We start from the raw sequence: 23,118 nt of genomic DNA on the forward strand, positions 1-23,118 counted from the left end.
TGAGACATCAGGTTGCCGTAAAACTGGAGCTGAAGTAAATCTCCGCTTAAGCTCCTGAAATTCTGAGGCAGCCTCAGGAGACCAATTCAGCACATCAGCTCCCTTCTTGGTCAGATCAGTCAGTGGTTTGACCCTTCTTGGTCAGATCAGTCAGTGGTTTGACAACACTAGAAAAATTACCTATAAATTTACGATAGAAATTAGCAAAACCCAAAAACTTCTGAAGAGCCTTCAAAGAAGTAGGCTGAACCCAATCATAAATGGCCTGTACCTTGGCCGGGTCCATTTCAATAGTCGATGGAGATAAGATAAATCCCAAAAATGAAATCCTCTGTACACCAAAGAGACATTTCGATCCCTTAACAAACTGGGAATTCTCCCTCAAAATCCGGAACACAGTCCGGACATGTTCGACATGGGAATCCCAATCACTAGAAAAGATCAAAATATCATCCAGCTAGATGATCAAAAACTTATCCACAAAGTCTCGGAAAATATCTTTCATAAAGGACTGGAAGACAGAAGGGGCATTAGAGAGCCCAAAAGGCATCACCAGGTACTCAAAATGTCCCTCCGGAGTATTAAACGCCGTCTTCCATTCATCCCTGTGCTTGATGCGAATAAGATTATACGCCCCCCTGAGGTCAAGCTTAGTAAACCAGCAGGCACTCTTAACTCTGGAGAATAAATCAGACATCAGAGGTAACGGGTACTGATATTTAACCGTCATCTTGTTAAGGGAACGATAATCAATACACGGTCTTAATGAACCATCTTTCTTGGCCACGAAAAAAAAAACCAGCGCCTAAAGGTGACAAGGATCGTCTAATATGACCCTTCTCCAATGACTCCTTAATATAGGATCGCATAGCATCATGTTCGGGTACAGATAAGTTGAAAAGCCGACCCTTGGGAAATTTACACCCAGGCATCAACTCAATTGCACAGTCATAACTCCGATGAGGGGGCAAAGATGCAGACTTACTCTCACTAAATACATCAGAGAAATCAGCCAAATAATCAGGAATATCATGAGACTGAGGAGAGGTGGAGTACACAGGAGCATCCCTAAGAACACACTGACAACCCCAACTCACCACAGACACAGATCTCCAATCCAAAACTGGGTTATGAGTTTGCAACCAGGGGAACCCCAGAACAATAGTATCATGCAAATTATGCAGCACTGGCAACTCGCATTATCCCCTGGGTCCAAAACTGAGGTTTATTCTCCGCCAAAGGAGTGGCATCAATACCCCTCAAAGGAATAGGCATCTGCAGAAGGTGTCATGGACAAGCCATAACGTTTAGCAAAGTCCAAATCCATCAGATTCAGAGCTGCTCCTGAATCCACAAAAGCCTTAGTGGAAAACGCGGACAAGGAGCAGATCAGAGTAATTGCCAAAAGGAACTTAGGTTGTACACTGCCCACAGCAAATGTGTGCGCAAAACGTTTCTCTCGTTTAGGGCAGACAGCAATAGTATGAGAGGCATCTCCACAGAAAAAACACAGCTTATTACGCCTTCTAAACTCCTGACGTTGCACCCTAGACAAAACCCCATCACATTGCATAGGTTCTGACATTTGTTCAAAAGGTGGCAGTGCCTCCCGTGTAGTTTTACGTTCACGTAAACGCCAATCAACTTGAATGGCTAATGACATAGAGCCATCCAGACCAGAGGGAACAGGAAATCCCACCATAACATCTTTTACGGTCTCTGATAAACCTTTCCGAAAGAGGGCTGCCAATGCACTATCATTCCATGTAGTAAGGACCGCCCACTTTCGGAATTTTTGACAATATAACTCTGCAGGATCCTGACCCTGGTTTAATACCAACAGGGTTCTCTCAGCTTGATCAACGGAATTAGGTTCATCATACAACAACCCCAAGGCCTGAAAAAATGCATCCACATTAATAAATAATAATCTTTATTTTTATATAGCGCTAACATATTCCGCAGCGCTTTACAGTTTGCACACATTTCATCACTGTCCCCGATGGGGCTCACAATCTGAATTCCCTATCAGTATGTCTTTGGAGTGTGGGAGGAAACCGGAGTGCCCGGAGGAAACCCACGCAAACACGGGGAGAACATACAAACTCCTTGCAGATGTTGTCCTTGGTGGGATTTGAGCCCAGGACCCCAGCGCTGCAAGGCTGCAGCGCTAACCACTGAGCCACCGTGCTGCCCACATTATTCAGAATAGGATTTTCAGGTGTCAGAGAAAATGCCCAATCCTGGGGATCGCCGTGCAGCAAGGAGATGACAATTTTAACCTGCTGCGCAGAGCTTCCCGATGAGTTAGGCTTCAAGGCAAGAAATAATTTACAATTATTCTTAAAATTCAAAAATTTAGACCGATCCCCAGAAAACACATCAGGAGTAGGGATTTTGGGTTCAACAGCATGTGATTGAGCGAAATAGGCGGAAATTCCCTGCACTTCAGCAGCGAGCTGCTCCACACGATCAGACAATTGCTTAATCTCCCCTAAGGAAAAAATCCTCCTACGGCTACAGAGAAAAAGAGGAAAAAATGCATAAAAAAAAAAAAATTCTGACACTTTTTTTTTCCTGCTTTTGAGTACTCTAGAATCTGCGGTATGGCTGGTGATTCTGCTATGAATCGGTCGCCGAGGAAAAAAAAACAACACAAGCTAAGTCTCAGAAAACCAGGGAGGTTGGTAACTATGCAGACTGCAGATCCCTGATTCTAACACGCATCCAGCAGCAGTCGTGGAGCGTTCCTACGTTGGTCCTAGACGCCTCGTCACAACCAGAGAGCTAAATAAGCCTAAAGCAGGAAAAGAGGAAAACTAACTGCCCCAGAGCAGACCCCAAAGGAAAGACAGCCCCCCACATGTATTGACGGTGAAACAAGATGAAAACACATACAAAGGCAGGAAAGTAGGCTGAGCAAATGATGGGGCCAAACTAACTAGAAAGGACAGGAAAGGAAAGTCACTGTCTGCAATCTGCCAAACACCCTACCAAAAATAATGTCCAACACATCTGATAGCAAAATTAACCCTGAATTCACTAGACTTCTCCCACTATATCAGCACTCTGAAATATTCTGAGACAGAGCAAAAAGAGGCCAATAAGGGACAAAAAAAAGCAAATTGGCAAATACAGATAAATAAGAGTGGAAATTCAGCACAGCCCAGCCGGGCTGGCTGACCACACAAAAAACTGAATTGACCAACAAGAGCAAGTGTGAACATTAGCAAAACAAACTTAACTTGAGAAGACTGGAACAGAGCTCAGTCCAAGACCTGAGAAGCAGACTGCATCACCAGCACCAGGATAGGGCGTCGGCTGTCTTATGTCCAGTCTGATACTCCAGAGATCCAATCATTATCCTCCTCACCAGGTGGCAGATCACTACCAATTAAACCAACCTCACTCCCTCCTGTCACCACCAGAGGGAGAACGGAAGGAGAACTCTCAACTGATGGAGCAGAAAATGAGCTCATAACAGTGCACCTTACCAGCAACTGTAGGAAATACGGTGTTCCACTCCACAGACAATTTTTAGATTATACAGGCCTCATCCACAACAAAAAGATTTTTTTATGTTACTAACGTGATACAGAAGGGGAGATCTCAGTTTGAAATTGTTTTGAGCATCTAGTCAATGTTATACAGTCCTCATCGACAGGCCAAAAAAAATTCTTCTGCTACTAACATAATACAGTAGGGGACATCTCATGTAGAAATTGTTTGTAGCATCTAGTCAATGTTATACAGGCCTCATCCACAGGCCCCCCAAATGTTGTCGATTACTAAAGTCATACAGTATGGAACATCTAATTAAAAAATTTGTTGGAGCATATCTTTTTTGTTAACCAGCCCTCATCCACCCTTCTGTTACTAATGTCATACAGTAGGGGACATCTCACTTAGAAGTTGTTTGTAGCATCTAGTCAATGTTATATAGAACTTATCTTTCTTCTGTTACTAACGTCAAACAGTACGGGACATCTCACTTAGAAATTGTTTGTAGCATCTAGTCAATGTTATACAGGCTTCATCCACAGGCCCCTCCAAAAAATTCTTCTGTTACTAATGTAACACAATAGGGCATATCTCACTTAGAAATTGATTGTATCATCTAGTCAATGTTATACAGGCCTCATCCACAGGCCCCCAAAAGTATCAGTTACTGATGTCATACATCTAATTAAAAATTTCATGAATCATATCTTCTTTGTCATCCAGCCCACATCCACCCTTAAACAATTCTTTCTTCAGTTACTAACATCAAATAGTAGGGGACATCTCGCTTAGAAATTGTTTGGAACATGTAGTCAACATTATACAGGCCTCATTGACAGGCCCAAAAAATTCTTCTGTTACTAACGTAATACAGTAGGGGCATCTCACTTAGGAATTGTTTGTAGCATCTAGTCAATGTTATACAGGCCTCATTCACAGGCCCCCAAAATTCTGTCAGTTACTAATGTCATACAATAGGGGAAATCTCTTTTTTGGAGCAGATCTTCTTTGTCATACAGGCCTCACCCACACAGAAACAATTCTTTCTTCTGTGAGTAACATTATTCATCACGCCATATTTTACCTTCTAATTTTGTGCCTCTGAAATTCTGCTGTGTGCAGAGGTTGTGAAGAGTAAAAAATCTAATTTTTAGTTGCTAATAGTGCGCAAGGAGTGCACTATCTGAGCAACATGACTGGGAAAAAGCGAGGTCACGGTGGAACCAACGTGACGTCCTATCCAATGAAAACTGACAACTTCTGTTACTGGATGTTGTAGTTTTTGTGTGCTGCATTGTTCTTGTGTAATTACAGTCTCTGATATCTTTAATGGGGCTTATGTGCCTGCTTTTGCTGCTGCTGGAGATGTTAACACTAATTTGTCTAAATGTGAACAGTACTGCTTGGGTGTCCATCTGCTGGGTTGGTGTAGTGGAAGACCTGTCGGTCCCTATTATGATATTTCTACTGTGGTAAAATTGATGCCACTTTGTTGGTGTCTGTCACAAATTTTTGGAAATGTGAACACTCCTGGTTGGGTGTTCATCTGCTGAGTTGGGTGTAGTGGAAGACCTGTCAGTCCCTATTATACTATTTCTCCTGTGGTAAAATTGATGCCACTTTGTTAGTGTCTGCCACTAATTTTTGGAAATGTGAACACTCCTGATTGGGTGTCCATCTGCTTGGTTTGGTGTAGTAGAAGACCTGTCAGTCCCTATTAGACTATTTCTACTGTGGTGAAATTTATATCACTTTGTTGGTATCTACCAATAACTTTTTATAAATGTGTAGATTTCTGGTTGGGTCTCCTTCATGTGTGTTTCTTGTAGCAGTAGGCCTCCGATACCGGTAGTCCTCCACTCTCTTTGATTCAACTACCCCTGTTACTATCCTTACATTTTTCTGACAATAGTAATCTACGAAACTGATATGTGTGCCACCTGAGTGTGGATGAGCATCAATTTAAAAAATTTTTATTTTATCATTTATATAGCGCCAATAATTCTACATTTGCTTTACAGACATTACTGGCACTGTCACCATTGGGACTCACAATCTAAATTTATTATCTGTATGTGTTTGTAGTGTGGGTAGAAAAATAGTTACTGAGAGTAAACCCTCGCAAACATGAGTAGAACATACAAACTCATTGCAGTTGTCATTTGCATTAACAACTGAACGGTTCTGTGGTTGGGAGGCTATCCCTGCAATGCAAACTGTTTGCCTCACTGCTGTCTTTGGGAAAACCACTGTCAAGATTGTTTACCAGCATGTTTTGATACTGCAGCATGGTCACGTCCCTTTCCAGGGGGGGAACCAACTGGCAAAATTTACTTTTGTATTGTGGATAGAACACAGAGCCAACCCAGTAGTCAGCACTATTTTGAATCATAACTATACGAGTAACAATCATGTTGCAGATAGTGCTGCAAGAAGGAGCTCATGGGTCGGTCTCTTTCATGAGGTCAAACTCCACAGTGTGTTGGTGGTGGGATAACACTCAAGCTTTCTTCCTTCATCCCCTCTTGACAACCACAGACAACATAAAGGGAACCACTATCGTGTTCATCTAACTGTTGTGCATCCATCACATCTTCCTTCTCGTCCTTTTCATGCTCCTTCTCCATTTGTTCATCCCATGGCAGACACCTGTGACATGACAGACCTGAAGTTATAGATATTGTTAACCCTAAAGGTATCCTCATTTGCTTCCTCCTCATCCCCCGTGACCACCACCACCTCCTCACCCAGACTATTTAAAGTGTGCTCCAGCATGTAGATGACAGTAATAGTGGTGCTGATGATGACATCATCACCGGTTGCCATCTTAGTAGCCATTAAGGCTACTTTCACACATCAGTTTTTTGCCATCAGGCAGGATCCGGCTATTTTTAGAAAAAACGGATCCGGCATAAATTTTGGAGAACTGTAGAAACGGATCTGTTTTTCTGCCGGATCCGTCTAGCAGCTTATATCTGTTTCCTGGGGGCTGGCCAATTGGATCTGAGCATGCGCAGACTTAAAAACCGGATCCGGTGGCTGGATCCGTCTTTTTCTGGATCCGGCGCATTCCGGCACCCATAGACTTTCATTGTTGCAAAAACCTGGAAGCATCGGATCCGGCGCTTCCGGCTTTTTCGCCGGAGACAAAAAACGTTACAGTAGCCGTTTTTTCCAGACACCGGAAGGAGACAAGTAGCCGGATCCGGCAAAAACCGGATGAAACGCACTGCCATCCGGCGCTAATGCAAGTCAATGGGGAAAAACTGGATCCGGCATTGCATTTTGCCGGATCTGGTTTTACAAAAAAAAGCCGGATCGCGCCTGACGGCGAAAAACTGATGTGTGAAAGAGGCCTAAGAAAATGTGCAGAAAGGTGCATTGGTCCTTCATTTGTGTCCAGTACGCAAGTGTGAATTGCACTACGTCCGTACTGCTTTGTGCCAGGCAATGAAAAATGTCATACAGCACCAAGTCTCGGCGCTGCTGCCAGAGTCATTGCAACATGTGCAGAGTTTAATTCCATGGTGTGGTAACATCGCATATTAACCGGTTAACTGGTAGTACAAAAGATCTCTATACTAACTGAAGTAGAATGGTGGAAGTGAGCACACAGCGACAATGGTTTCTACAGTAGCACATCCAGGCTGGGACAGTGGTGGAGGAATTGCTGTACCATCAGGTTGAGGATGCGAGCCATGCAAGGCACGTGTGTAAAGTTGGCCCGTTGTAGGGCTGCCACCAGGTTTGCACCGTTATCGCAAACGGCCTTCCCTGGCTCCAGGTTGAGTGTAGACAGCCATTGCTCAAACTCGGCATGGATAGCTGCCCACAACTGTTGATCTGTATGACTGTGATATCCTAGGCATATTTACGTAAACACTGCCTGATTCCGGTGAACCCTGGTTGCGCAGCACGGACATGGGGGGATGCTCATTGCAGTGTTGGAACATGTGTTTCATTAAGGCAGGGGTTGAGGGTGCAGATGGAGGCCCTAGCAGAGGTGGAGGAGGCAGAAGCACTGAAGGAACTGTTACATACAGAGGTTTGTTCCACAAGCTCTGGGGATTCCAAGATTTGGTGTCTAGTGATGCCTTAGTGTCTACTGCTTTAGTTCTCCATCCCCTGGTTTGTAGTAGTTTAGTTCTCCATCCCAAGCTGTTTAGTAGTTTAGTTCTCCAACCCCTGTTATCTATTAGTTTAGTTCTCCATGTTTTGGTGTGTATTTCTTTCCTTTTGCGTTCCTTTTGCAATCCTAGCTGTTTAGTAGTTTAGTTCTCCAACCCCTGTTGTCTATTAGTTTAGTTATCCATCTTATAGTGTGTAGTGGTTTAGTTCTACAACCCGAGCTGTTTAGTAGTTTAATTCTCCAACCCCTGTTGTCTAGTAGATTAGTTATTCATCTTATGTAGTGATGAGAGAGCATGCTCGCCACTATTTGGTACTTGCCCGAGCATCTCACGCTCAAGAGGCTCGGAGTTCGCCCAGTATTTCCGGGGTTGCTCGGCGGGAACTCAGGTCCCCTCCTTGCATGTTTTGCGCTCTTTAGAGAGCCAATGAACATGAAGGGATTGACTGCCACACACTGTAATGCCGCAACCATGTGGGTTGTGGCATTACACTGATTGGCTGGCTACACAGTGTTATCAGATCTATATCAGACCTGACACCACCATGCTCACAGTCTACTCTGGAATCACGCAGTGTAGGGAAAGGTTTGCTTGTTTCTTAGTTAGTGTAGGTATACCACAATATATTATACACATATCCATCTCAACTAACAGTCCTTTGGAAGACTAATCCAGCTGCATAGATATCAGTGCTAGGCAGGCAGGCAGTGTATGTGGCAGACTGCAGTGCATATAATAAGAGGGTCCATTCCAGTTCTGTCTGCTGCTGCTGCTGCTTTTCCAGATATTTCTAGACATAGCCCCAGATATCAGGGGCCAGGAAATTTTTTTTAGATCTTAATCCTGATTATTTGCTTAAAAAGCAACCAGAGAACACAATTTTTCTGCTCTATTTGCTTGATGGCACAGCAGAATACAGCCAGGTCCTTTCCATGTTACAGAGCTAAAAATCCATCTATTTAAAACTGTGGTTTGTCTGTCACATGGATCACATATAAATGCGCTCAAAATTCTGCCATTTCTGGTCTCCATTTAAATTTTGTTGCAGTGTGTTAGCGAAGTTATTGATACCAGTTTGCTGTTAACAATAGTTACCTACAGGCCACCTACTTAAAACTGTGGTTTGTCCGTCACACAGATCACATATATGTACGCTCCAAATTCAGCCATATGTAGTGAACGTGGAAATATTGTCCTCCATTTAAAATAGGCAAGGCTCATGGCAATGGATGATATAGGAACTGACCCAACCTGGCAGGAGGACATGCAGAGTGAGGACAGCAGCACACAAGGGAGGGAGGCGTAGCACCCCAACAGGCAGGAAGAAGCAGTGTGGTGGCCGCAGACATAAGGTGGGTAAATGCTTCCCATAACACCGGCACAACAGAAGTTGCCTGTCCAACTGTTAGGTCTTCTCGAGTCTGGTTGTTCTCTATCCCCTTAACCCCCAAGGGTGGTTTGCACGTTAATGACCAGGCCAATTTTTACAATTCTGATCACTGTCATTTTATGAGGTAATAACTCTGGAACGCTTCACCGGATCTTAGCGATTCTGAGATTGTTTTTTCATGACATATTGTACTTCACGGTAGTGGTAAAATTTCTTCGATATAATTTGCATTTATTTGTGTAAAAAAATTAAATTTGGCAAAAAATTGGAAAATTTAGCAATTTTCAAACTTTGAAATTTTATGCCTTTAAAACAAAGAAATATGTCACAGAAAATAGTTAAGAAATAACATTTCCCACATGTCTACTTTACATCAGTACAATTTTGGAAACAAAATTTTTTTGTTAGGAAGTTATAAGGGTTAAAAGCTGACCAGTGATTTCTCATTTTTACAACAAAATTTACAAACCCATTTTCGTTAGGGACTACCTCACATTTGAAGTCACTTTGAGGGGTCTATATGTCAGAAAATACCCCAAATTGACACAATTCTAAAAACTGCACCCCTCAAGCTGATCAAAACCACATTAAGAAGTTTAATAACTCTTCAGGTGTTTTACAGGAGCAGAAGCAACGTGGAAGGAAAAAATGAACATTTAACTTTTTAGTTACAAACAAATGATCTTTTAGCAGCAATATTTTTATTTTTGCAAGGTTAAAAGGTGAAAATGGACATAAAAAGTTGTTGTACGAATTCTCGTAAGTATGCTGATACCCCATATGTGGGGAAAAACCACTGTTTGGGCTCAAGGCTGTGCTCAGAAGAGAAGCAGCGCAGTTTGACTTTTTCAAACCAAAATTGGCTGGAATTGAGATCGGACACCATGTTGCATTTGGAGAGCCCCTGATGTGCCTAAACAGTGGAAACTGATATGAATGGGTCACCGAGGAGGATGGCATAAACAGGCTAAGCCACCAGAAAACCAGAGAGGTTGGTAACTAAGCGGATTGCAGACCTCTGATCCTATCCACACAACTAGCAGTAGCCGTGGAGCGTACCTACAATGCCCTAGACGCCTTGGCACAGCCGGAGAGCTTACTAAACCTAAAGCAAGAAAGGTGAAATCTAAACTGCCCCGGAGCAGACCCCAAAAGGAATAGATAGCTCCCAAACATATATTGTCGGTGAGACAAAAGGAAACACAAGCGCAGGCAAAAAAAATAGACTGAGGAAACGATGGGGCCCAAACTGACTAGACAGGACAGGAAAGACACTGTCTGCAATCACGCAAAAACCCTGAAAAATCCAACACGTCTGATGTACAAAAAAACACTGCAGTCACATGACTTCGCCCCGACTATATCAGCACTCCGGTATGAACTGGGAGCAAAGCAAAAGAGACCAATATAACAGGGGACTGAAAAAAACTGACACAGGCTGTAACATATTGAGCGGTGGTCCAGCACAGCCCCCAGAGGAGTAAGCTGAACCCACACAACAAGCAGAGAGACAAAACCAGATCAGATGCAAATGATTAGCAAATGAGCCACTTACAGTTGTGGCCAAAAGTATTGACATCCCTGCAATTCTGTCAGATAATACTCAGTTTCTTCCTGAAAATGATTGCAAACACAAATTGTTTGGTATTATTATCTTCATTTAATTTGTCTTAAATGAAAAAACACAAAAAGAGAATGAAGCAAAAAGCAAAACATTGATCATTTCACACAAAACTCCAAAAATGGGCCAGACAAAAGTATTGGCACCCTCAGCCTAATACTTGGTTGCACAACCTTTAGCCAAAATAACTGTGACCAACTGCTTCCGGTAACTATCAATGAGTTTCTTACAATGCTCTGCTGGAATTTTAGACCATTAATCTTTGGCAAACTGCTCCATGTCCCTGATATTAAAAGGGTGCCTTCTCCAAACTGCCATTTTTAGAGGTGTTCTATGGGATTCAGGTCTGGACTCATTGCTGGCCACCTTAGAAGTCTCCAGTGTTTTCTCTCAAACCATTTTCTAGTGCTTTTTGAAGTGTGTTTTTGGTCATTGTCCTGCTGGAAGACCCATGACCTCTGAGGGAGACCCAGCTTTCTCACAATGGGCCCTACATTATGCTGCAAAATTTGTTGGTAGTCTTCAGACTTCATAATGCCATACACAAGGTCAAGCAGTCCAGTGCCAGAGGCAGCAAAGCAACCCCAAAACATCAGGGAACCTCCGCCATGTTTGACTGTAGGGACCATGTTTTTTTCTTTGAATGCCTCTTTTTTTCTCCTGTAAACCCTATGTTGATGCCTTTGCCCAAAAAGCTCTACTTTTATCTCATCTGACCAGAGAACATTCTTCCAAAACGTTTTAGGCTTTTTCAGGTAAGTTTTGGCAAACTCCAGCCTGGCTTTTTTATGTCTCGGTGTAAGAAGTGGGGTCTTCCTGGGTCTCCTACCATACAGTCCCTTTTCATTCAGATGCCGACAGATAGTATGGGTTGACACTGTTGTACCCTCGGACTGCAGGGCAGCTTGAACTTGTTTGGATGTTAGTCGAGGTTCTTTATCCAACATCCGCACAATCTTGCATTGAAATCTCTTGTCAATTTTTCTTTTCCGTCCACATCTAGGGAGGTTAGCCACAGTGCCATGGGCTTTAAACTTCTTGATGACACTGCGCACGGTAGACACAGGAACATTCAGGTCTTTGGAGATGGACTTGTAGCCTTGAGATTGCTCATGCTTCCTCACAATTTGGTTTCTCAAGTCCTCAGACAGTTCTTTGGTCTTCTTTGTTTTCTCCATGCTCAATGTGGTACACACAAGGACACAGGACACAGCCCTGCAGTGGGCTCCCCCATCCTCCTTTGGTGTAAGCAACATCCTTCAAAAACCCCCTCCTTTTCCGCCATAGCGAGCAGGCATGACCTCTTATGCCTGTGAGTCCTGCCACACCAAAAGTGCCTTTTTGACTCCATCTAATACCCACATATCTACAGTGGGTATGGAAAGTATTGAGACCCCTTTAAATTTTTCACTCCTTGTTTCGTTGCATCCATTTGGTAAATTCAAAAAAGTTCATTTTTTTCTCATTAATGTACATTCTGCACCCCATCTTGAATGAAAAAAACAGAACTGTAGAAATTTTAGAGAATTTTTAAAAAATTAAAATCTGAAATATCGTATGGTCATAAGTTTTCAGACCCTTTGCTCAGACACTCATTTAAGTCAGATGCTGTCCATTTACTTGTGAGCCTCCTTGAGATCATTCTACTCTTTCATTGGAGTCCAGCTGTGTTAATTAAACTGATAGGACTTGATTTGTAAAGGCACACACCTGTCTATATAAGACCCACCAGCTCACAGTGCATATCAGGCCAAATGAGAATCATGAGGTCAAAGGAACTGGCCAAGGAGCTCAGAGACAGAATTGTGGCAAGGTACACATCTGGCCAAGGTTACAAAAGAATTTCTGCAGGACTCAAGGTTCCTAAGAGCACAGTGGCCTCCATAATCCTTAACTGTAAGAAGCTTGGGACCACCAGAAGTCTTCCTAGAAATGGCTGTCCAACCAAACTGCGCAATCATGGGAGAAGAGCCTTAGTGAGAGAGGTAAAGAAGAACCCCAAGATCACTGTGGTTGAGCTCCACAGATGCAGTATGGAGATGGGAGAAAGTTCCACAAAGTCAACTATCACTGCAGCCCTCCACCAGTCGGGCCTTTATGGCAGAGTGGCCTGACAGAAGTCTCTCCTCAGTGCAAGACATATGGAAGCCCGCATAGAGTTTGCTAAAAAAAACACATGAAGGACTCCCAGACTATGAGAAAGAACATTCTCTGGTCTGATGAGATGAAGATAGAACTTTTCGGTGATAATTCTAAGCGTTATGTGTGGAGAAAACCAGGCACTGCTCATCACCTGCCCAATACAATCCCAACAGTAAATTATGGTGGTGGCAGCATCACGCTATGGGGGTGTTTTTCAGCTGGACGACTGGTTGCAAATGAAGGAAACATGAATGCCGCCAAGTACAGAGATATCCTGGATGAAAACCTCTTCCAGAGTGCTCTGGACCTCAGACTTAGTCGAAGGTTCACCTTCCAACTTGACAATGACTCTAAGCACACAGCTAAAATAACAAAGGAGTGGCTTCATAACAAATCTGTGATCATTCTTGACTGGCCCAGCCAGAGCCCTGACCTAAACCCAATTGAGCATCTCTGAAGAGACCTTTATATGGCTGTCCACCAATGTTCACCGTTCAGCCTGATGGAACTGGAGAGGATCTGCAAGGAAGAATGGCAGATGATCCCCAAATCCAGGTGTGAAAAAGTTGTTGGATCATTCCCAAGAAGACTCATGGCTGTATTAGCTCAAAAGGGTGCTTCTACTTAATACTGATCAAAGGGTCGGAATATTTATGACCATGTGATATTTCAGTTTTTCTTTTTTAATACATTTGCCAAAATTTATACATTTCTGTATTTTTCAGTCAAGATGGGGTGTAGAGTGTACATGAATGAGAAAAAAAATGAACTTTTTTGAATTTACCAAATGGCTGCAGTGAAACATTTAAAGGGGTCTGAATACTTTCCATACCCACTGTATACCAATATCATTTAAATGGACCCCATCTGACTGCAACAATTCCCTGTAATGCAACAAACCCTTTTTTATATATATATATATATATATATATATATATATATATATATATATTAATATAATAATAAAACACTACTAAAAATTGTTGGGGGGAATCCTATAACATATGAGGCCTGACATACGACTGGTACCTTGCAGACTCCCATCGAACAATGTTTTACACAGCTTTAACCCCCAAACCCCAGCGAGCAGCTTCAGTGGCTGCCCCAATCCAAAATGAATGAGATCCAAACTCTTAACCATTCAAATCACAGCGAGCCAATCCACGCCTGAAAATGGTAATAAACTGATATACCGATAACGCAGATCCATCTTAATGTAACAAAAAGGAACCCGATGTTGAACCTCTCACCTCCTAAAACGAAGAAACTCATCTCACTGGGCATTCAAACAAACCGTCTCACCCCACAATTCCACCAAACAACCCCTACCAGCTGTATCGGTCTTTGACTGCTTCAAATAGCACCGTACAGCCTCCTCTGAGCACACCTCATCCTGTGATAACAGCCCATCATGACATTTAACATTCCTGCTCTCCAGCTCACTTACCCTAAATGCACCAAAAAATGCCAAAACTAAGGCTGCTTCAAATAGCTGACATTCATATTCCGAACTTCACACAGCGCCAAGTCAATGCAAAAGCTGACCCAATATTTCAAATGATACCGGGCGCCGCCAATCCCTTACCGGATAGCTCCTCCGGAATGCTTTCATTGCCTGTCAAACCAAAAACTCCTTGGTAAAGTCCCTCCAACCCAGCTACCACCGAGAACGATAAACCCTCCTGAAATGTTCTGCCGATCATAAACAATAAATAGGGACGGTCTGCTTCCGTCACCTGCTCACCAGCCGACTCCTTGAGCTCCTGCTAAAGACGCCACGCAGAAACATACTGAGACCAGTTACTGGGATTAACATAACACGTCACCAGATTCAACGCTGAATGGACACTAGATCTCACAACCACTGAGGCCAAACGTTCTCCAACTGCTCCGCATCTGGCACCAGCTGCTGAAAATGATCCTACTGGAAGCAACAATGTATCAGCTATTGAATTCTGAACAGCTGGTACATGATCAGCACAAAACCAGATATTAAAATCCAAACTCCTGAGCACTAGGTGGCGCAAGAGAGAGAGAAGTGGCAATGATCCAGCTGACAAGTTGTTAATACAATGCATTACACTCAGGCTGTCACAGAAGAAACGCACTTTCTTGTTCCTCAGCTCAGTGCCCCAAACCTCCAAAGTCACCACAATAGGAAACATTTCCAGCAATGCCATGTTCTTGTTAAACCTGCAGCTTTCCATGATTGCAGCCACTCTCCAACACACCATTTTCCACCTAAATAGGCCCCAAAGCCACAAGAATCAGACGCTTCTGTGAACAAAACCAGATCCACATTAGACACGACTCGATCCATCCATACCGACCAGACATTATAAGATTGAAGAAAATCTGCCCAGACAGACACATCCGCCTTGTGCTCCGAATTCAATCTCACAAAATGCAACGAATAAGATCCTATTAAAAATTGTGCATTGAAGACAATAAAAAAAATAGTATATAAATATTTTTATTATTGATTACATATACAAAAAATAGTAATGATATTAAAATTAGCTGAGTAAATCGGAGCACATTTAAAAATAGCAATATTGCATCAAATCAGTGAAATTTAAATATCCAAGTTTATAGCCCAAAGAAATTTTAAATAGTTGACAGCATAGCACTACAATACCATAATTAGCACCAAAATTAATAAATAATTAAATACACCCAAAAAAATTATTTAAAACCAGAATTTGGCTGCACAATTAATAGTGCATAAATGTAAACTATTGTGAAATTACGATAACACACCAAAATTCAGGGGTTAATTTTATATAAACATAATATAAAGTGCTGTAGTGCAATGTATTAATCAACCCAATAAAAAATATATGTGCAGTAATACAAAAAAAGTGCAATAGTGTAGAAAAATATATGTAATATATTATAATAAAAACTATGAAAAGTGCAGCAGTGTAATCATATACAGAGCACTAAAAAGAGTGGTGCAAATAACTGTTGAAATTCACAACACTGTTGAAAGTGCTGCAGTGCAATGGTCAGAACACAGGGAAGAAGGCTAAGCACCGAAACGCGCGTAGAGACCCGGCAGCACGTCCTTTATCCAGGTAAACTATGCCCCTATATTAGTTATTTGTAGAGTTGAGCGAAACGGGTCGAAAAATTTCAAAAGTCGCCGACTTTTGGCAAAGTCGGGTTTCATGAAACGAAACCCGACCCTAGGATGAGGTCGGCCACGAGGTCGGCGACTTACGCGCCAAAGTCGCGTTTCAAAAGTTTGTTTTGCGCTCTTTTTCAGCCAATCAGGATCCACGGACACTGTGGGCAACGTGATGACATAGGCAGGAGTCACCACCATCTTTCAGAAGGGCATGCAAGTGTTTGGCTTGCTTTGGTGGGCATCACAGGGGTTATAAAAGGGCGTGCACGCCGACCGCCATCTTACTTCTGCCAATCTTAGCATAGGGAGAGGTTGCTGATTCTGTAGGGAGAGCGTTAGGCAGGGAAAAAGAAAAAAAAACTGCTTCTGCTGCTAGCGATTTTGCCTGTACAACACACCAGTCACTGTGTGTGCAGTGCAAGGGGAGGCTATATTGTGGTGGATCAGCGGTGTTGGTTGTTAGGCTGCCTTCTAAGGCTTCCTGACAGCTGCATTGCTGTTTACCCACTGCTCAGCAAACTGCTTTTTTAAAAGCAATCCCAATTTTTTTTTTTTGTCCTGCTGAGGTACTGAGCGTGCATTTTTTCACACCATACAGCGGTGTACGCTCCTCACACAGTACCGTGTAACGGCTGTTACCACAGCCACAGTGAAGCTATCTGTGTGTCACTGTGGAAGGATAAGTGGAGGACTTGTTCCGTTCTTACAGACCTACACTCTAGGGAGATTCCTATTCTGCCCAATTCTACATACACCTTGTAGTTTGTGATACACTAGTCAATTTCATAGCGCTCTGATATTCAGTGGGCCTCAAACAATCCAAAAGTGTCCAGTGTCCACAAGTGTCTGCAGAAATTCAAAATCTCCCTTATCCTGTAGTCACTTTTTTCACACCTGTGCCATCGAGCCAGTGACATAGCGCTCTGATATTCAGTGGGCCTCACACAATCCAAAAGTGTCCAGTGTCCACAAGTGTGTGCAGAAATTCAAAATCTCCCTTATCCTGTAGTCACTTTTTTCACACCTGTGCCATCGAGCCTGTGACATAGCGCTCTGATATTCAGTGGGCCTCACACAATCCAAAAGTGTCCAGTGTCCACAAGTGTGTGCAGAAATTCAAAATCTCCCTTATCCTGTAGTCACTTTTTTCACACCTGTGCCATCGAGCCTGTGACATAGCGCTCTGATATTCAGTGGGCCTCACACAATCCAAAAGTGTCCAGTGTCCACAAGTGTGTGCAGAAATTCAAAATCTCCCTTATCCTGTAGTCACTTTTTTCACACCTGTGCCATCGAGCCTGTGACATAGCGCTCTGATATTCAGTGGGCCTCACACAATCCAAAAGTGTCCAGTGTCCACAAGTGTGTGCAGAAATTCAAAATCTCCCTTATCCTGTAGTCACTTTTTTCACACCTGTGCCATCGAGCCTGTGACATAGCGCTCTGATATTCAGTGGGCCTCACACAATCCAAAAGTGTCCAGTGTCCACAAGTGTGTGCAGAAATTCAAAATCTCCCTTATCCTGTAGTCACTTTTTTCACACCTGTGCCATCGAGCCTGTGACATAGCGCTCTGATAATCAGTGGGCCTCACACAATCCAAAAGTGTACAGTGTCCACAAGTGTCTGCAGAAATTCAAAATCTCCCTTATCCTGTAGTCACTTTTTTCACACCTGTGCCATCGAGCCTGTGACATAGCGCTCTGATATTCAGTGGGCCTCACACAATCCAAAAGTGTCCAGTGTCCACAAGTGTCTGCAGAAATTCAAAATCTCCCTTATCCTGTAGTCACTTTTTTCACACCTGTGCCATCGAGCCTGTGACATAGCGCTCTGATATTCAGTGGGCCTCACACAATCCAAAAGTGTCCAGTGTCCACTAGTGTGTGCAGAAATTCAAAATCTCCCCTGTCCTATAGACACCTTGTACCTTGTTTTACATTACTAAATAGTTTGTTGGATTTTGTCTACATTTCTACCAAAAATGAGGAAGGCTGGTGGAAGAGGCCGTGGAATTGGGCGGGGGTTGGCAGCTGGTAATGATGGTGTTGGTGGTGGATCTGATGGTAGTGGCAAAAGCAAAATAGGACCGAATGCAGGAGGTGTTGAGCCTGCGTCATCATCTGGCTCCACAAGGCCTTGAAGGCTTAGTTTTCTAGGAGTTGGCAAACCGCTTTTAAAGCCAGAGCTTCAGGAAAAAGTTTTGTCTTACATTGCTGACTCAGCCTCCAGCTCTATCGCCTCCTCTTCTGAAGTTGTAAAAAATAAAAGCACTGAGTCGTCATTGGAGGCTCATGTTCATGAACCACACCTTTCCTTGTGTCCTTCACCCCAACCAAGATTGAAGGATGATGCAGGCCATACTACTGATTACTCCATGGAGCTGTTTTCACATACCATGCCTGGATTATCAAGTGAAATGGTGAATTACCCAGGCCAAGATGAATCTGACATGGAGTGCACTGATGCACAGCCGCTGATAGATGATTCTGCTGGTACATTCACTCAGAGCACTACATTGTCCTCGCAGTGTACAGAGCCAGATTCTGACCCTGATGAGACTCAGGTGCCCCTTCCCGCACACTATACCACCATACACGGTGACACAGAGGAAGGTGCACATGACATTGAAGAGGAGGTGATGGATGACCCAGTTGTTGACCCAGATTGGCATCCATTGGGGGAAGAGGGTGCTGCTTCCAATAGCTCAGATGAGGAGCATCCACAGCAGACATCGACATCGCAACAGCTGTTATCTGGCAGGCCCGGAGAACTCCAAAGACAGGTTCCAAAAATCAAAAGAGTAGCTGGACAGCTTGTCCAGAGGGTCAAAACATCACAGCGTGCCAGGCCGCAAAATGTCTGCCAAAGTAGGAAGAGTGCAGTGTGGCACTTTTTTGAACAAAATCCTCATGATCAGGCCAAGGTTATCTGTAAGAAGTGCGCAAAGACCTTTAGCCGAGGGAAAAATCTGAAAAATTTGAATACCAGTTGTATGCTTAGACATTTAACCAGCATGCACTTGCAAGCGTGGACACAACACCAAACCTCAAGTGCCACATGTGCAACTGATCACAAAGAAGGTAGTCAGCAACGCTACATTGTTTCCCCCACTGTAAGCCCACCGGTTAGCACAGCAGCAAATGTTGAGGTGTCATTGCAAGGCCACAGCAGTCAGGGAATCCCACTGTTATATCAACGAAATACTGAATCTAGGCCATCAGAAAGAACACCAACTCCATCACCATCATCAACCCTCTCTCAGTCCGCCCTGTCCACCGCTACTTCCACCATATGCAGCTCTCAAGTCCAGCTCACCCTCCCAGACACTATGAGTAGGTCAAGAAAGTACTCAGTCTCTCATCCGCGTACACTGGGTTTGAACGCCCACATTGCCAAACTAATCTCGTTTGAGATGATGCCCTATCGGTTGGTGGAAAGCGCAGCTTTCCGCGAACTCATGGCCTATGCAGTACCACTAGTGTTGAGCATTCCGATACCGCAAGTATCGGGTATCGGCCGATACTTGATGTATCGGAATTCCGATACCGACATCCGATATTTTTTCAATATCGGGCATCGGAATCGGAAGTTCAAAGTTGATTGACAGCCGAAATGACGTCATCATGATGCGCGGTGTGTGCGCATCATGATGCGCCGTCATTTCGGGCCTTCCGGGGGTCTCTGCCGGCCTGCCGGGGGGCTGTGCCGGCCTGCCGGGGGGCTGTGTGGACTGCCCGGGGTCTGTACCGGCCTGCCGGGGGGCTGTGCCGGCCTGCCGGTGGTCTGTGCACCCTGTGGGGGTCTGTACTGGCCTGCCGGGGGGCTGTGCTGATGTCCGGGGGTCTGTGCAGGCATCATCCGATGGGACTACAAGTCCCATCTGGCGATGCCTGCTACCATGACAGTGATTGACACATTAGCCAATGATGGGACAGTAGTAGTCCCATCATCCGGCTAATGTGTTAAATGTTTAAAAAAAAAAAAAAAATACTACATACATACTACATACATACTACATGCTACATACATACCACATATATACTACATGCATGCTACATACATACTACATGCTACATACATACCACATATATACTACATGCATGCTACATACATACTACATGCTACATACATACTACATATATACTACATGCATGCTACATACATACCACATATATACTACATACATACTACATGCATGCTACATACATACTACATGCTACATACATACCACATATATACTACATGCATGCTACATACATACTACATGCTACATACATACTACATGCATGCTACATACATACTACATGCTACATACATACTACATACATACTACATACATACTACATGCATGCTACATACATACTACATGCTACATACATACCACATATATACTACATACATACTACATGCATGCTACATACTACATGCTACATACATACCACATATATACTACATACATACTACATGCATGCTACATACATACTACATGCTACATACATACTACATATATACTACATGCATGCTACATACATACTACATGCTACATACATACTACATACATACTACATACATACTACATGCATGCTACATACATACTACATGCTACATACATACCACATATATACTACATACATACCACATGCATGCTACATACTACATGCTACATACATACCACATATATACTACATACATACTACATGCATGCTACATACATACTACATGCTACATACATACTACATATATACTACATGCATGCTATATGCATACTACATGCTACATACATACCACATATATACTACATGCTACATACATACTACATACATACTACATGCATGCTACATACATAAATTCCCACACAGCTTTTACCATAAAGTGAGACTAGGGACTTTTTTTTCTTAAGTGGCGGAGGAATACAGTGCGGAAGGATACCTACCTTCCGTCATTGGATTCCTGCAGCCCGTAGAGAGCGGCAGCATCAGCTGATGCTGCAGTTCTCTACCCAAGATCGTCGTGGGACACACTCGTGGACTGCTTCGGATCATGGGTGAGTATTTTTGTGGTTTGTTATGTTAATATTTATTCCGTAGACGACAATGGCTTCGGGGAACAATGTGACAAGTATTGGTAAGTATGTAACTCTATGTTATATGTACTGTATGTCTATGTATGTATTGTATGAATGTATTGTATGTAGCATGCATGTAGTATGTATGTAGTATGTATGTAGCATGTATGTAGCATGCATGTAGTATATATGTAGTATGTATGTAGCATGTAGTATGTATGTAGCATGCATGCAGTATGTATGTAGCATGCATGCAGTATGTATGTAGCATGCATGTAGTATGTATGTAGTATGTATGTAGCATGTATGTATGTAGCATGCATGTAGTATGTAGCATGCATGCAGTATGTATGTAGCATGCATGTAGTATATATGTAGTATGTATGTAGTATGTATGAAGCATGTAGTATGTATGATGTATATATGTAGTATGTAGTATGTATGATGCATATATGTAGTATGTATGTAGTATGTATGTAGCATGTAGTATGTATGTAGTATGTATGTAGCATGTAGCATGTATGTAGCATGCATGTAGTATATATGTAGTATGTATGTAGTATGTATGTAGCATGTAGCATGTATGTAGCATGCATGTAGTATATATGTAGTATGTATGTAGTATGTATGTAGCATGTAGTATATATGTAGCATGCATGCAGTATGTATGTAGCATGCATGTAATATGTATGTAGTATGTATGTAGCATGTAGTATGTATGTAGCATGCATGTAGTATGTATGTAGCATGCATGCAGTATGTATGTAGCATGCATGTAGTATGTATGTAGTATGTATGTAGCATGCATGTAGTATGTATGTAGCATGCATGCAGTATGTATGTAGCATGCATGTAGTATATATGTAGTATGTATGCAGTATGTATGTAGCATGTAGTATGTATGATGCATATATGAAGTATGTATGTAGCATGTAGTATGTATGATGCATATATGTAGTATGTATGTAGTATGTATGTAGCATGTAGTATGTATGTAGCATGTATGTAGCATGCATGTAGTATATATGTAGTATGTATGTAGTATGTATGTAGCATGTAGCATGTATGTAGCATGCATGTAGTATGTATGTAGTATGTATGTAGCATGTAGTATGTATGTAGCATGCATGTAGTATATATGTACTATGTATGTAGCATGTAGTATGTATGCAGCATGCATGTAGTATGTATGTATGTAGTATTTTTTTTTTTTTTTTTTACATTTAACACATTAGCCGGATGATGGGACTACTACTGTCCCATCATTGGCTAATGTGTCAATCACTGTCATGGTAGCAGGCATCGCCCGATGGGACTTGTAGTCCCATCGGACGATGCCTGCACAGACCCCCGGACATCAGCACAGCCCCCCGGCAGGCCGGTACAGACCCCCACAGGGTGCACAGACCCCGGGCAGTCCGCACAGCCCACCGGCAGGCCGGCACAGACCCCCGGCAGGCCGGCAGAGACCCCCGGAAGGCCCGTACAGACCCCCGAGAGGCTGTACAAGGGCAGGAAAGGGTTTTTCCAATTCCGATACCGGAAGTCTCATAGACTTGAATGGGACTTCCGGTATCGGCATCGGCGATACCGATACTTTTTTTAAAGATCGTCCGATCCATTCCGATCCGATATTTTGAAGTATCGGACGGTATCGCTCAACTCTAAGTACCACGCTATGACCTACCCAGTCGCCACTTCTTCTCTCGCAAAGCCATCCCAGCCCTCCACCATCATGTAAAAGATCGCATTGTCCATGCACTCAAGCAGTCAGTGAGTGGAAAGGTGCACCTCACAACTGATGCATGGTCCAGTCGGTATGGCCAGGGCCGTTACGTGTCCATCACTGCGCACTGGGTTAATGTGGTGGATGCAGGGTCCACAGGGAACAGCGGTGGTGGGACAGTGCTGCCTAGCCCACGGTACAGGAAACAGTTGACTGTAGGCGTTCGACCCTCCTCCTCCAGAAGCGAAAGCTCGTCCACAGAGCGCAGTCGTACGAGCACTCCATCTGCAGCTGCCACTGTTGCACACGAGGTGTCCCCCTATCGAGCAGCTAGTGGAAAGCATCAGCAGGCTGTGTAGCAGATGATGTGTTTGGGCGACAGACACACCGCTGAGGTGCTGGCCGAGTAC

Source organism: Dendrobates tinctorius, unplaced genomic scaffold (assembly GCF_039654945.1).
Source record: "Dendrobates tinctorius isolate UK_male_01 unplaced genomic scaffold, ASM3965494v1 ptg000066l, whole genome shotgun sequence".
Lineage (NCBI taxonomy): Eukaryota > Metazoa > Chordata > Amphibia > Anura > Dendrobatidae > Dendrobates > Dendrobates tinctorius.